The sequence below is a fragment of the Camellia sinensis genome, chromosome 12 (assembly GCF_055761805.1).
Source record: "Camellia sinensis isolate YWXY chromosome 12, ASM5576180v1, whole genome shotgun sequence".
Classification (NCBI taxonomy): domain Eukaryota; kingdom Viridiplantae; phylum Streptophyta; class Magnoliopsida; order Ericales; family Theaceae; genus Camellia; species Camellia sinensis.
In genome coordinates, this window is record NC_138972.1 from 140,984,045 (window position 1) to 140,999,231 (window position 15,187).

General features: G+C 36.9%; 1 pseudogene; it reads left to right on the top strand.

Moving 5' to 3' along the window:
- Positions 1-3,199: 3,199 nt before the first annotated feature.
- LOC114294743 (L-type lectin-domain containing receptor kinase IX.1 pseudogene) lies at positions 3,200-12,397 on the top strand (annotated as a pseudogene).
- The last annotated feature ends 2,790 nt before the right edge of the window (positions 12,398-15,187 follow it).

Consider the following 15,187-nt stretch of genomic DNA (forward strand, 5'->3'; position numbering starts at 1 on the left):
TGCATGTATAAATTATGGAGATCTTGATATAGAGAATGGAGAATGGTTAAAACTAATGAATGTATGCGGTTGATAGATTATTCATGTTGGGTTTATTTCGGGGCGTTACACCAATTTTCTCATTTTTTGATTAAACACTCACATAGGTGTAGGACTCATATGAGTGTGAGCCTCACATTATGTGAATGTTTGACAATAAAAAAAAAATGTAATAATTTTGTTAAGATCTCTAACATTGTTGATTTTTGTATAATAGAGAGGTAAGAAAGTCAGTTTCTAAAATTGTAGAAGAGTTTTAAATTAAAAAAATGTTATAATGTGTGTGTGTAAGAGAGAGAGAGAGAGAGAGAGAGAGATATTTTTGACAAGGAAAAAGCCTTCCGTTTCGTTTAGTTTTAGAATCATAATTTAAGTGTGGAGTTGTAATTTAAGTATGGAGTTGTGAGTTAAGTTTTGAAAAGAGGAAATTTGTTTGATTATGAGTTTTGAAATTTTTTTTGAGTTTTTGAATTTTAAATTTTGATAAGAGTTTTAAGTTGTAATTTGAGTTTTGAGTTTTTAAATTTTGATTTGTATATTGAAATTTTTTTGGATTTATTTATTTTAATAAAATTTTATTTTTTTTATTTTAAATATATAATTTTTATTTTAAATATTTTTAAATTTTAAATATTTTATTTTATTCTTTTAATATTTTAAATTCAAAGCATAACTTCACACTCATATCATAACCAAACATATTATTCAAAACTCAATTCAAAAACTATTTTCAAAACTCATAGCCAAACACATAACTCCAAATTCAATTCAAAAACTCTTTTTAAAACTCACAACCGAACTCTTTTCAAAATTATTGAAAAAATTCTATTAAAAAATTTTTTAAAAATTATTTTGATTTTTATAATTATTTTATATTTTTTATTTTTTTGAAATTTATTTTTTTTTTGTAGAAAAATATTTTGGTTATTTTTTTAAGTTTTGGCCAAATAATTTATTATGATTTAGATATATATATATATATATATGGAGATCCAATTTTTTTAAATAAAAAAATAAATATTTAAAAAAATTTAAAAATAAATAAAAATTAAAATATTTATAAAATAAAAAAAGATTTTAGAAAATAAAAAAATTTAGAATAAAAATTATATATTTAAAATAAAAAAATATATTTAAAAAATTTAAAAAGGATACTACACACAAATTTCAAAGTACAACTCAAAACACAAAATACAACTCCAAACTCTTTTTAAAATTCATAGCCAAATAATTTTTTTTTTTTCAAAACTCAACTCAAAATTCGTAACTCAAAACACAACTCCACACTCAAATCATGATTCTAAAAATAATTTTTTTTAAAAAAAAAAAGAAATATTTTTTTGATTTTTTTTTAAATAGTGTTTTGAAAAAGTTGGTTTTGAATTTTGAAAGGGATTTTAAATTGAATTTTGAGTTGTATGTTTGGTTATGAGTTTTGAAAATAGTTTTTGAATTGAATTTTGAGTTATGTGTTTGGTAATGAGTTTTGAATTTTTTTTATTAGAATCACAATTTGAAAAGAGAAGTAAACACAACCCTAGTTTTTTTTTTTAGATTGAAAACTCTGGTTTTTCTTGGTAAATGAAAGGGTCATACTTCTCTAAAATTTCTATAAAATAAAGTAGGAGAGTCTTTGAAAATATGTCAAAATTTCTTAGAGATACATTTTATTTCAAAAGTTGAGATTAATTTCCAAATTTATTATAGGATCAAGATTTTTTTAATTCTCACTCGCCACATTCTTTTCCCCTTTTTTGTTTATTCTCTCTATCTCCTCTCTCTCTCACCTACCTTAGTTTCCCTCCTTTTTGTTCACTCATGCATTCTCTCTCTCTTGCCCACTTTCCTCCCTCTATCCTTCTTATTATTTTTATTTTTCTCTTTGTTTTTTTATTTTTTCCTTTTCATTCACTTATTTTATTTATATCATGTTTTCAGACATGAACATACACTAGTTGTTATATAAAAAAGGATTGAGGATTGTTGTTGTATCAAAAGACACAACAACCCTGTTGTTGTGAGGAGCTCTAAAGGTATTTCCTGAGTGTATTTTGATAATTCGAAAAGTTTATATTATAAGATTTGTCAATTATATCATCTATTTAAAAAATATAGTTTATGAGACATCGATAATCCCATGATCAAGTCTTAATTTATTTAATTTTTTGCATAGATAATCTATTCGACGAATCTTACAATATGAACAATTTGAATCATCGAAAAAGACTCAAAATACACTCTCAATAGATTTCACAACAGCCTATTGTATCGTAAGGCACAACAATTTTAAAGTCTTTCTTGATAAGTGAAAAGTCTTCCTTGCTAATGGTAGAATTAGAGTTGTACAGAGAATTGCAATTTAGAGAATCTATAATGGTGGGATTAAAAACTTGTATTAAAGTGATAGAGTTAGTTATACAAAGAATATAGTGAAAGTCTTTCTTGGTAATTGTACAGAGAATCTGCAATTTAGAGCATCTAATGGTGGGATTAAAAAATTGTATTAAGGTGATAGAGTTAGTTATACAAAGAATATAGTGAAAGTTTTTCTTGGTAATTGTACAGAGAATCTGCAATTTAGAGCATCTTTAATAGTGGGAATAAAAAATTGTATTAAAGTGATAGAGTTAGAGTCACATAGAGTCTGTAATTTAAAGCATCTTCCATAGTAGAGTTAATTTATACATAGAGTTGCATATATACTTCTAAACTCACTCAAACCAACCATGGATATGGCAGTTTGCAACTCTTGCAATCCCACCGTCCGATGACATATTTTGCTTTGTTCTTTTTTCTTCTTCTACATTGTGATCACCCTTTACTACTTCCCCCTTCATGCAAATGCACTGATCTTCAACTTAACCAATATTAATCAAATGTTTGAAATGTCACCATAAAAAGAGATGCTATTTTATCCAATGAAGTCATCCAAATCACTCCAAACGAAATATAGAAAGTCGGTCACGCCACATATAAAGATCCTTTTCACCTTGGGGACCAAGCTTCTGAAACATCGGCAGACTGCAACACCTATTTCTTGTTTGTCATTGATTCAGAAGGAAACTCAAGTTTTGTTGATGGGCTTACATTCTTCCTTGTTACTCATGATTCCCCACCCAGTTACAACTGGACTGGCTCCATGGGCCTTCCAATCACAGAAATGGACCCCCCCACATGGACTCCATTTGTTGTTGTGGAGTTTGATACCTTTTCAAATGCCTGGGATCCATCGGAAATTCATGTAGGCATCAATATCAACTCTCTCAAATCTAATGCTACTGCAATTTGGTACAAAAACATATAACGTATGGAAAAGATAATGAAGCTTGGATTAGTTATGATTCTAGATATAAAAATTTGAGTGTTGTTTTCACTGGATATATAAGTAATACCAGAGTTAACAGTGTCCTTAGTTGGCCAATTGGTCTGAGGGACTACTTATCCGAATGGGTTACAATAGGCTTCTCAGCTGTAACAGGAGCTGTTTCTGAGAAACATATTATTAAATCGTGGTCATTCAATTCGAGTTCAAAAATCGATGCACCAACGAGTCCCAGTCCCAAACCCAATCCCAGTCCCAGTCCCAGTCTTAGTCCAAGTCTAAGCAACAAAAAGCCACTAGTAGTGGGATTGACTGTAGGATCATTTGGTTTGGTTTGTGGGTTGTCTTTGTTTGTGTTTGTTTTGTGGATGAGAAGGAAAAATGAGGAGGTTGCATATTGACTTCGAGGTAGGTATCGGCCAAAAAAGTTTTCGCATAGTGAATTGTTTCGTGCATCAAATAAATTTGCGGATATACTTGGACAAGGAGGATTTGGTGAAGTTTATAGAGGTTTCTTAAAGGAATCCAAGTCCAATGTTGCTGTGAAGAGGATATCAAAGGGATCAAAACAAGGAATAAGAGAGTATGCATCTGAAGTGAAGATCATTAGTCGGTTAAGGCATAGAAATTTGGTGCAACTACTTGGTTGGTGTCATGAGAAAGGAGAACTCCTACTTGTTTATGACTTCATGGAAAATGGAAGCTTAGATAACCATCTCTTCAAAGAAAAAAGCTTATTGACATAGGCAATGAGGTACAAAATTGCTCAAGGCATGGCCTCGGCATTGCTTTATCTACGCGAAGAATGGGAGTAGTGTGTGTTGCACAGGGATGTAAAATCAAGTAACGTCATGTTAGATTCTGTTAGTAATGGGCGCCCATGTGGCATGACCATTTAAATTTAACATTTGATCCTTATCCAAATAGGTTTTGATTTTGAAATCAAACCTATTTAGGATAACCACTCTTGAAACAGACGTTATCAGTTTGAACTGATATAGATAGATATAATATATATTAGATATTATCTGTATCTTAACTGATATGGATAGATATTAAAATATATTAAATATCTGATATGGTTATGGGTAATCTGAAGAAAAAGAAATCAACGTAGTCTGTTTTTCTACCCACATTCTGACTCTCTCCCAAAAAAACACAACGATCAAGTCTTTGACACTGTGGTTGCTGTGGGTGATATTCAATCTGTGATATCACTCCACTGCTGGGTTGGTTCAGAAAGAAGTTCCCTGGAAGCACGTGATTTATCCAAGAAGGTATGATCTGATTATTTTAATCCGCTGCATATTCTGTATTTTTGAGTTTACATTGGTATCAGAGCATTTTAATGGATATTTTCGTGTTTTCCTCATGTATATACTTTTATATGTATATGTATATATTATACACATGAATATTTGTAGAAAATTTTTTTTTCAGATTAGGAGCATAAAAATATTTTTTTTATGTTCATTAATGTCTTTTTTCATACAATAAATAGTTTTATTTTGAAAAAAGGAGTCCGGCAGTACAAAAATCGGACCAGAAAACACCCTGGAAGGCGGCGCGTGGTATGCACGCGCCACCTGACGCCGTGGACCGTCTCCACGCGCCTCCACGCGCAGCCACGCGCCCCCACGCTCCAGCTGCTCAGCCGACGCGCTTGCACGCGCTCTCACGCGCGAATCAGCGGCGCAGCCACGCGCGCGCCCTCCGCGCCACGCACGCGCGCCGTGCTCTGAGCCGCGGACCGAGCCGCGAGCCGAGCCGCGCGCTGAGCCTCGAGCCGAGCCGCGAGCCGAGCCTCCGCCGAGCCGTGAGCCGAGCCGCGCGCTGAGCCGCGAGCCGAGCCGCGCGCTGAGCCGCGTGCTGAGCCGCGCCGTTTTCCTCGGCTGGCTTGGCTGCTGGCGATTAGGCACTGTTTGTTTTGTTTTTAATTCTGAACTGCGTTAAATGGTCATAATTAATTCATTACATATTTGTTTGATGCGTGACTTATACTGTTGGACTCAGAATTAATTTTTCTACATTCTGTAAAATTTTGAAAATTTTCAGAAAATATAAATTATTTTTCCTGTGTTAATAATTCATTTTTTATGCTTTAAAATGATTCTGGTATTGCATAAATAATTTTCTGGGGCTGAAATATTTATTGTAGACTTCTGAAAGGTTTTATTATTTACTGGTAATATTGTCTCATTTTATCAGTTTCTGGATTTTTTATTTCTAATTTTATGTGTATTTATTAGTCATTTAAAATTCCAGAATATTTCAGAAAAATTTCAGAATATTTCAGAACAATGTACATTTTAATTTTGGCATAATCTGAATATTGTTTCTGTTTACTAGTTTCTGGATTTATTTTATTTCTAATTTTATGTGTGTTTAATTAGTTATTTGAAATTCCAGAAAATTTCAGAAAATTCCAGAAAATTTCAAAAATGATGTACACTTTAATTATGGCATAATCTGCATATTAAATACATTTTTTTTTTGGTTTTTTAATATGTTGCAATTAAAGCATGATTATTTATTTATTTATTTATTTGAATTCCATCATTAAATAAATATAGCATGAGTTGTTTGCAAATTTATATTGAGATGCTATTGTATGGAATTTATCATGCTTTGTATATGCCATAAATAGTGGGAGATTGTTTGATTATTTTTTGCGCATGGAATGAAATTAAATTTTGATAATTATCACTAGAGGCGCAAGAGATGATTACGAGCATAGCAAATTTTCGATCTTGAGACATGTGTAAAATTATCATTATTTAATTTAGATTCTTTTTTTGCTGCAAAATATTTTGTTTTGTGTTGCTATCATTAATATCCCCTGCGCATTTTTATTTACTCTGTATGTAGAAATGGCTGCTAAGTCAGTGGTGGCAGACTTAACTAAGGGAGAGAAATTGGATGGCGACAATTACGACATATGGCGCCGTAAGATCCAATACCTCCTCAATGAGCAAGAAGTGTTGACCACACTTGAACAAGTGATGGTTGAGCCAGAGCAGGGCAATACAGCTCAACATCGTCGTGATCTTGAAGCCTTTCAGACTTGGCGTAACAAAGATCGGTGTGCGCGCTTTACTATGTTGAGCAGCATGCACAACGACTTGATTAGTGAGTTTGAGCATTGCCCGACTGCATTTGAGATGTGGGAAGCTCTCAAGCAAAAGTTTGGTATTACCTCTTTGGCAAAGCTACGTGGGCTGACTATGAAGTTTGACTCATATCAGAAAAGGGCGCATCACTCGATGAAGCAGCATTTGAGAGTCATGTCAGCCATGATACGTGAGCTTGCGGCTGCTGGGCATAATTTGACTCAAGAGCAGCAAGTACAGGCTGTGATACGCTCTCTGCCAAATTCTTGGGAGCAGATGAAGCAGAACATGATGCATAATGAGAGTGTGAAAACATTCGAAGACATATCGCGTCATTTGGAGCTAGAGGCTGAGCGCCTTGAGGCGGCTAAGTCTGATGGTTCTGCTATGGTGGTTGAGTCAAGCTCACGTAGGACTTCTCAGTTCAAACGTGGAAAAGCAAAAGGTGCCCCCAAGAAGCAAGCAGCGGCTGCGCTTAAGCCCAATGGCGCTAGAAATTTCAAGCGTAGGGGCAAGAGAGGTGGTAAGAAGGCAAAGGCTAAATTGACATGCTTTAACTGTAACAAAGAAGGACACTTCGCTCGGGATTGCCCTGAGCAGAAGAAGGTACTCCCTTACTTAATTTCTCGCATTCAATGCTTTGTGTCTAGTCAAGCATTAATTGCTCATTCTCCTCATTTTTGGGTTGTAGACTCCGGAGCAACAGACCACATCGCGAGGGACAGAGTAGGGTTCGTTGAGTATCGTCGAGTACCTGCTGGGAGCAGAAAAGTTTACATGGGGAACGAGTCCAGTGTGGAGGTGCTTGGCATAGGCACATTCAAGCTGGAAATGCGACGAGGGCGCACCTTGTATCTTCATGATGTTCTTTATGCTCCGGATATTCGGCGAAACTTAGTTTCAGTTATTAGCATGATGAGCCTTGGTTTTAGCTTTTGTTTTGAGAATAATGGTGTTAGCATTTATTTGGGAACAATTTTTTATGGTTTTGGTTATCTTTCAGATGGTTTTTTAGTTTTGGATGTGGATGATTCTAGTATCAATAAAAATGCCAATGGCTCTATTTCTAATATTGCATCTTTTTGTGATAATGATTCTATGAGATGGCATGCTAGATTAGGCCACATAGGGCAAGACAGGATGACTAGATTGGCTAGAGAAGGTCTTTTAGGCCCACTCGCTAGAGTCACTTTGCCTACTTGTGAGCACTGTCTTGCTGGAAAGGCAACAAGAAAACCATTTGGGAAAGCCATAAGGGCATCTATCCCATTGCAACTTATTCATTCTGATATATGTGGACCAATGAATGTGAGGGCAAGGCATGGAGCCCCCTATTTCATCACATTTATAGATGATTGCACACGTTTTGGTCATGTCTATCTGATTTCTCACAAGTCAGAAGCATTGGATTGCTTTAGACGGTATGTTAATGAGGTTGAGAATCAATTAGACAAGAGCATTAAAGCTCTAAGGACTGACCGAGGACGTGAGTATCTATCTGAGCAATTTAAAGTGCTCTGTGAGGAAAAAGGAGTTATCAGGCAATTGACAATTCCTAGGACTCCGCAACAAAATGGTGTAGCGGAGAGAAGGAATCGCACATTGCTTGACATGGTTAGATCAATGATGGCGCAAGCTAATCTTCCAATTTCTTATTGGGGAGATGCTTTGTTGACTGCTGCCTACGTCCTTAACCGTGTGCCCTCCAAATCAGTTCCTTCCACCCCATATGAGATGTGGACTGGCAAAAAGCCTGATTTGGGCAATTTGCGGCCTTGGGGTTCGGCAGCTTACATACACAACGCTTCTCATAAGTTTGGGAAGTTGGGCCCTAGAGGAAAGAAGTGTATCTTCATTCGCTATAGTGAGCATTCTAAGGGCTATGTGTTTGTTGGGGAGCATCCGGATGGAAGTGTGACTGAAATTGAGTCGCGAGATGTGGATTTCCTAGAGGAGGATTTCCCTAGCAGAGGTGAGGTAACTAGAGAAGTAGAATTCTACGAGATGGAGGATCTACTTGAAGGCGCACCTAGTAGCTTAGTAGAGAATGAGGAAATAATTCCTCAAGCTCCTAGGGACAGTGGGAGCGATCTACTTACCCATGGATTGGATCCAATGGATGAGGATTCTCAGCTACGTAGAAGCAAACGTGGAGCTATACCCCGTCGTCGTTTTGAGATTGAAGGGGAAGCATTCATGATTGCTCCGAGTGATGAGATGGAGCCTAAGAATCTCAAAGAGGCTCTCTCATCCCCTGCTAGTAAAGAATGGAGTACTGCAATGGAAGAAGAAATAGAGTCTATGAAGAAAAATCATGTCTGGGACTTGGTTGATTTGCCGCTAGGGCGCAAGACTATTGGGAACAAATGGGTTCTCAAAATCAAGCGCAAGGCGGATGGTTCCATAGAAAGGTATAAGGCTCGCCTAGTGGCGAAAGGTTACACCCAACGAGAGGGTGTGGACTATGAGGAAACTTTTTCACCAGTTGTAAGGTTTGCCTCTATTCGCCTAATCCTGGCCATAGTAGCTCAGTTGGACTTAGAGCTATATCAGATGGACGTTAAAACTGCATTTCTCAATGGAGAATTGGATGAAGAGATCTATATGGATCAACCAGAAGGCTTTGTGGCAGTAGGTCAGGAGCGCAAAGTTTGCAAGCTTCAACGATCTATTTATGGCTTAAAGCAATCATCCAGACAGTGGAATCTGAGATTTCATCGAGCCATTATTTCAAATGGGTTTACGATGATTGATGAAGATCACTGTGTGTACGTTAAGCGGTCCAAGGACATTTTTCTGATATTGTCATTATATGTAGATGACATATTATTGGCTGGAAATGACAAGGAGATGATTGTCGCCACTAAAATGTGGTTGTTCTCTACATTTGAAATGAAGGACATGGGTGAGGCGAGCTATGTGCTCGGTGTTAAGATCCTCAGGGATCGCTCTAGGAGACTTCTTGGTTTGTCTCAAGAGACTTACATTAAGACTATTCTAGAGCGGTTCCAGATGCAGAGCTGCAAACCCATTGACACTCCTGTTGCAAAAGGCGAGAGCCTAAGCCTTGATATGGGTCCTAAGACTCAAGAAGAAAATGAAAAGATGGCCCGTGTTCCCTATGCAAATGCTGTTGGAAGCTTGATGTATGCTATGATGTGTACACGTCCTGACATTTGTTATGCAGTCGGATTGGTGAGTCGTTACCAATCCAACCCAGGACCAGCTCATTGGAAAGCAGTTAAGAGGATATTACGATATCTTAGAGGAACTGCAGATTACACACTTTGCTACCAGAGTTCAGATCTACATCTAGTTGGCTATTGTGATGCTGACTGGGGAGGAGACCTAGATGAGCGTAAGTCTACTTCAGGATATGCTTTCATGCTTAGCGATGGTGCTATTTCTTGGAGCAGTAAGAAGCAATCCTGCATCGCCTTATCGACCATGGAGGCTGAGTTTGTGGCTTGTTCATCTGCCGTTCAGGAAGCCGTGTGGTTGAGGAGATTCCTTCAGCATTTGGATGTTGTCACACACACTTCAGATCCTGTGACTATCCATTGTGACAGCATGGCTGCACTCGCTTACGCTAAGGATCCTAAATACCATGGCAGAACCAAACACATTGATGTGAGGTTCAATTTTATCAGAGATATTTTGGCGCAGAAAGAAGTGATCCTGGAGCACATCCCTACAAGTCGCATGGTTGCGGACCCTTTGACTAAGCCCATTGCTAGAGATGTTTATCTTACTCATGTTAGGGCTTTAGGACTACGTAGGTGGTGATTTTTTATGTGTATTCAGTTGAACTCTTTTTTTTTGGGGATATTAATGCCATTAGTATTCATACTTGTTTCTATCACACATTTATGTTTACTACTTTTAGTAATGGTTTGTGAATTAGCATACACAAAACAATTAAATTGATGTTAGCAGGCAAGATTGGCTCACTCACACGAGCAATCGCCCTTAGCGCTGGGTAGCGAGTAAGGATGAGACTAGAAGCTAAAATTATCCACTAGCTATGTCGCCTTGGTTGGAGCCAAGATGAGGTCTTGTTAGAGACCGGCCATGGATATGAGAGTACCCACTTTTCCATGATATGTCTGTTATGGATAGCCAGATGCGAGATCTCATTTGATGCCTGAGAGGCGAGCAAATAGAGAATTCGAGTTAGACGCTAGGAAGCGACTCGTGCGCTTAAGAGCGACTAGACTAAGATCTGTATGGTGTGTGAGTTTAACATCACTCTTTAGAAGAGTAACTCCACTATAACATGCATTCATACTGCATGTGCTTATCGACCCGTTAGCGAGGTGAAAGAATGGATCCCTGCTTCTTCACCGTGTGAGTCCTAAAAGTCATTTTTTCCTAAATGACTTCACTTTGTGCCTTTTTTTTTGTGACCTTTGACTATGTCATAAGATGAGGAGTTGATGTTCAGCTACTTTGGTATGTTGCCTGCGGTCATGTATGATTCGGCTTTAAGGGACATTACTGGGAAAGCGGTCAATTTCAAATTGAATGATATGAGGGTGAAGGGAAGATCATCTAGTTCTACATCTCTGCTCTATATTCACTGTCGACAACTCACATCGCTCTTTATAGGATGCTGATTGGGTGTGAATATAATGCGGGACCTAGGAGAGTCAAACATGCTCTTTGAGGGATTAGAGATGTTTTTGGACTGATGTAACTAGATGGGTCTGGGTACATGAGACACTATTTCTGTTCTTTTTTTTGGGTTGATGTCTCTATGCTGACTCATGTTGAGTTTCTAGTATAGAGCTCCCACTTGCAGGTGTTCTCAGCGGTCGCACGGTGCATTGGCTAGTATGAGATTGTTCGTTTTTGGGGAGATTGAGATAGAGATGTGGCAGTGTCATGCCAACTCATGTGCGAGTGGGAGATGTTAGTAATGGGCGCCCATGTGGCATGACCATTTAAATTTAACATTTGATCCTTATCCAAATAGGTTTTGATTTTGAAATCAAACCTATTTAGGATAACCACTCTTGAAACAGACGTTATCAGTTTGAACTGATATAGATAGATATAATATATATTAGATATTATCTGTATCTTAACTGATATGGATAGATATTAAAATATATTAAATATCTGATATGGTTATGGGTAATCTGAAGAAAAAGAAATCAACGTAGTCTGTTTTTCTACCCACATTCTGACTCTCTCCCAAAAAAACACAACGATCAAGTCTTTGACACTGTGGTTGCTGTGGGTGATATTCAATCTGTGATATCACTCCACTGCTGGGTTGGTTCAGAAAGAAGTTCCCTGGAAGCACGTGATTTATCCAAGAAGGTATGATCTGATTATTTTAATCCGCTGCATATTCTGTATTTTTGAGTTTACAGATTCAAATTTGGATGCCAAACTTGGAGATTTCGGCTTAGCTAGGCTTGTTGACCACATAAAAGATTCGAAAACAACAATTTTGGCAGGGACTAAGGGTTACATGGCACCTGAATACTTAGATATAGGCAAAGCTAGTAAGGAATCAGATGTTTACAGTTTTGAAATTGTAGCATTGGAGATAGCTTGTGGAAGAGAATCAGTTGATTTTAATGTCCCAGAAAGTCAAATGATATTGGTGCAGCGGGTTTGGGATCTTTATGGTACGAGTAGACTTCTTGAAGCAGTAGATCCGAAGATATGTACAGAGTTTGTTCAAGGACAAATGGAACATTTGATGATTGTTGGGCTCTGGCGTGCTCACCCTGATCAAAATTTCCGGCCTTCAATTAAGCAAGCAATTCAAGTGCTTAATGTTGAAGCTCCATTGCTGAATCTCCTAGCAGAGATGCCTGTGCCAACATATGTTACCCCTTTGGTGAATGCTCATTCATCTTTGGATTCTTGTACCCATGGCTCTATTACTTTTTCTAATAGCGGTCAATTTTAGTCTTCAAGCTATAGTTACCACGAGGGAGAGGGCTCTAGCTCTAGTCCCCTCTTTCCTCATTCTACTCCCATTTTCTTATTTCATTTTCTTTGCCTTTCTACTTAAATAACCTTGGAAGCTGTCTTTCCAACCATCTCCCTTTTTGTGAGGTGTTTCTTCATCGGATTTGCCTTCTCCCTCCTTCTCTGCCTCACTCTGGCGCTATCATTACCTCACCGCCACTGGATCTGCCACCACCCTTTAGATATGCCACCTTCAACCCTCTACGGCCCCTACCACCACTTCTCTACCTCTTCATTTTCACCAGATCTACATTCAGCTGCCGTTTTCACCACCGCCTTTCCATCACTGCCTTTGGGATTGAAGATTTTTTCGGGTTTTGCTATCTTTTTGTTTTTTTGTGTTTGATTGTGTGGCTTGGGTTCCATCGATGATGTGATTGCAACTTTCTCTTTCTGTGAATGTAGCTTATGTTTTCATCTTAGACTTATCCTATTGTCGAACTTTTATGATCTATGTCAACTTCGCAGTGCGGGCTTTGTGTCTTGATTTATTCATAGCATTCCTTGGGCTTTCTTTTGAGTATTTTTACTTTGTTTGATGTAAACTTGTATCTTGTTAGTATAGATCCCTTTGTAAGTGTCATTTGACTTATTTTAATGGAAATTTCTCTTGATAAAAAAAAAAGAAGCTATAGTTACCACACAAATTTTTCTAAATTCACCTCATTCTCTATAGCTGCATTAGCATTTTTCTTCTTGTAATGATTTGTGTTTCATAAGGTTGTAGGTAATTATCAATTAATGAGTTCAAATATCAAATGGTAGTAATTAGACTACAAAATTACATAAATGAGTTGCTCACTTATTTCATTTACATTTAGTAAAATGGTATTACCATTGCGATTACCATTTCTTATAAGCTTCTAATTTTGATTAAAATAATAATGTGGCCTACTATTTTGATAACATTTGAAAAGTTAATAATTTTAATTAAAATAAATAAAACTATATCATTTGGTTTGTTAATAGAGTCAAATCCTAGATTTTTTTTAAAAATATTTTTTAATTAAATTGGATGAGACGTAATAAATTAAAAAATTCAGCTTGTTTCCTATCGCCACTGGCAATTGGCTTGATCAAGTCTACATTGGAAATTTGATCACAAAAAGTTAATTTTTCAAATAAATGAATGGATCGCATCTTTTCATGTAACGAGTTGTTCCTTATTTTGAGATTAAGTCTGTCAATTCCCTTTATTATTTACCCATCTCTTAATATAAAGTCATACGTCTTATTTCCTTTATCAATCACAATATTTTTAAAACATAATTATATCCCATTACCAATAAATAACTTCTCACATCACAAAGCACAATGTGAGTTATAATAGAAGTCTTTTGGGTGAATGCGTTATAATAGGAGTTAGGCCTACATGGTTGAAAATGTTGTGTCTGTTTATTTTTAAAAAAATTTAGGATACTAATCATTTTATATGAAATGAGTCTTATAAAATATGTGAATTTTATTTTTGTATTTAATTTTATAATCGAATTCTTTGTATATAGTATAATGATAACAGAGTCCCAATATATACTTTTCACCTTCCAAAATGTGTGTAAACAAAACACATTCTCATTGGTCCAAAATAGAAGGGCTTACAATTTTGAATGGGGATAATCATTATTTTGAGTAATTCTATTAATACAGAAATCTGGAATAAATTTCTACCAAGAAACCTATTAATATGGTCAAGATTAAATTAGTATAACATAGAATCATGTATGAAATAAATTTGGATGATAAATATTTTTATATTAAAATTTAAGTAAAAATAATGCAGGGGAATGGGGATGCTGTGGTGTGTACAACACCAGTGATTGATGTGCATAGGTACTGTGCCGTTTTCTGTCTTTGCTTTATTTTCTTATTTTGTTATTATTATTATTGTATGGGGAGGAAATAATTCTCCTCGTATAATCCTGTTGACCAAGTCCACGCTCCTCCGTACGACGTCGCTTTGTCACTTGAAAACACAAACGTGAGCTAGCCGGCGGGTGGGTGCCGGAAACCTCTCTGATGCCTAAGTCAGAAAACTTGACAAATAGACAAAGCTCTAAGTTCTCAGGAAAATTGTGTTCAATTACCTCCTCCAAGGTGGTGCTTGTGAGCTTTTATAGGTTTCGAGTGGCATAATCCTAGTAGGACTTTTATTTCTCCATGCAGAGTCCTCCTAGGATTCATACTCCTAAGGATAATGCTTATCCTTTTACACCCTCCCCCACTGCTTAAACCAAGTGGGATGGTTTTCACTTTGGCCGAACTACTATATGACCGAAATAAGCTTGGCTATGCAGAGCCACAGAGAAGGCCGAACTGTCCTTAGCTCGGTCTTCTCCTCCAACTCCTTATCTCGGCTTTCCCCTGTTCAACCATGGTGTGTTTAGATCAAACTTCCAAGTAGCAAGTTCTGACCGACCTAACCAAATTATGACACGACCGGACTAAATGCAAGGCCGGACTTACTTCAAATTGCCACCGGACCGGAGTTGCTTTACACATTCTTGAACCGGAGTAACCACACCTCTCCTGGGCCGGAATAACTACACTTCTCCTGGACCGGAGTATCTATGCCTCTACTAGGCCGAAATAACATTACGGCTTCTTACCGATTCCTTCACACTTTGGACCGCAGGGCCCAACTCACAGCTCGGCCCAATTCTTTCCCAAAAATTACCCTCTCAATTGCCCCTTAATTTCATCTGCACAGCATGATTGAGATTACAAATCC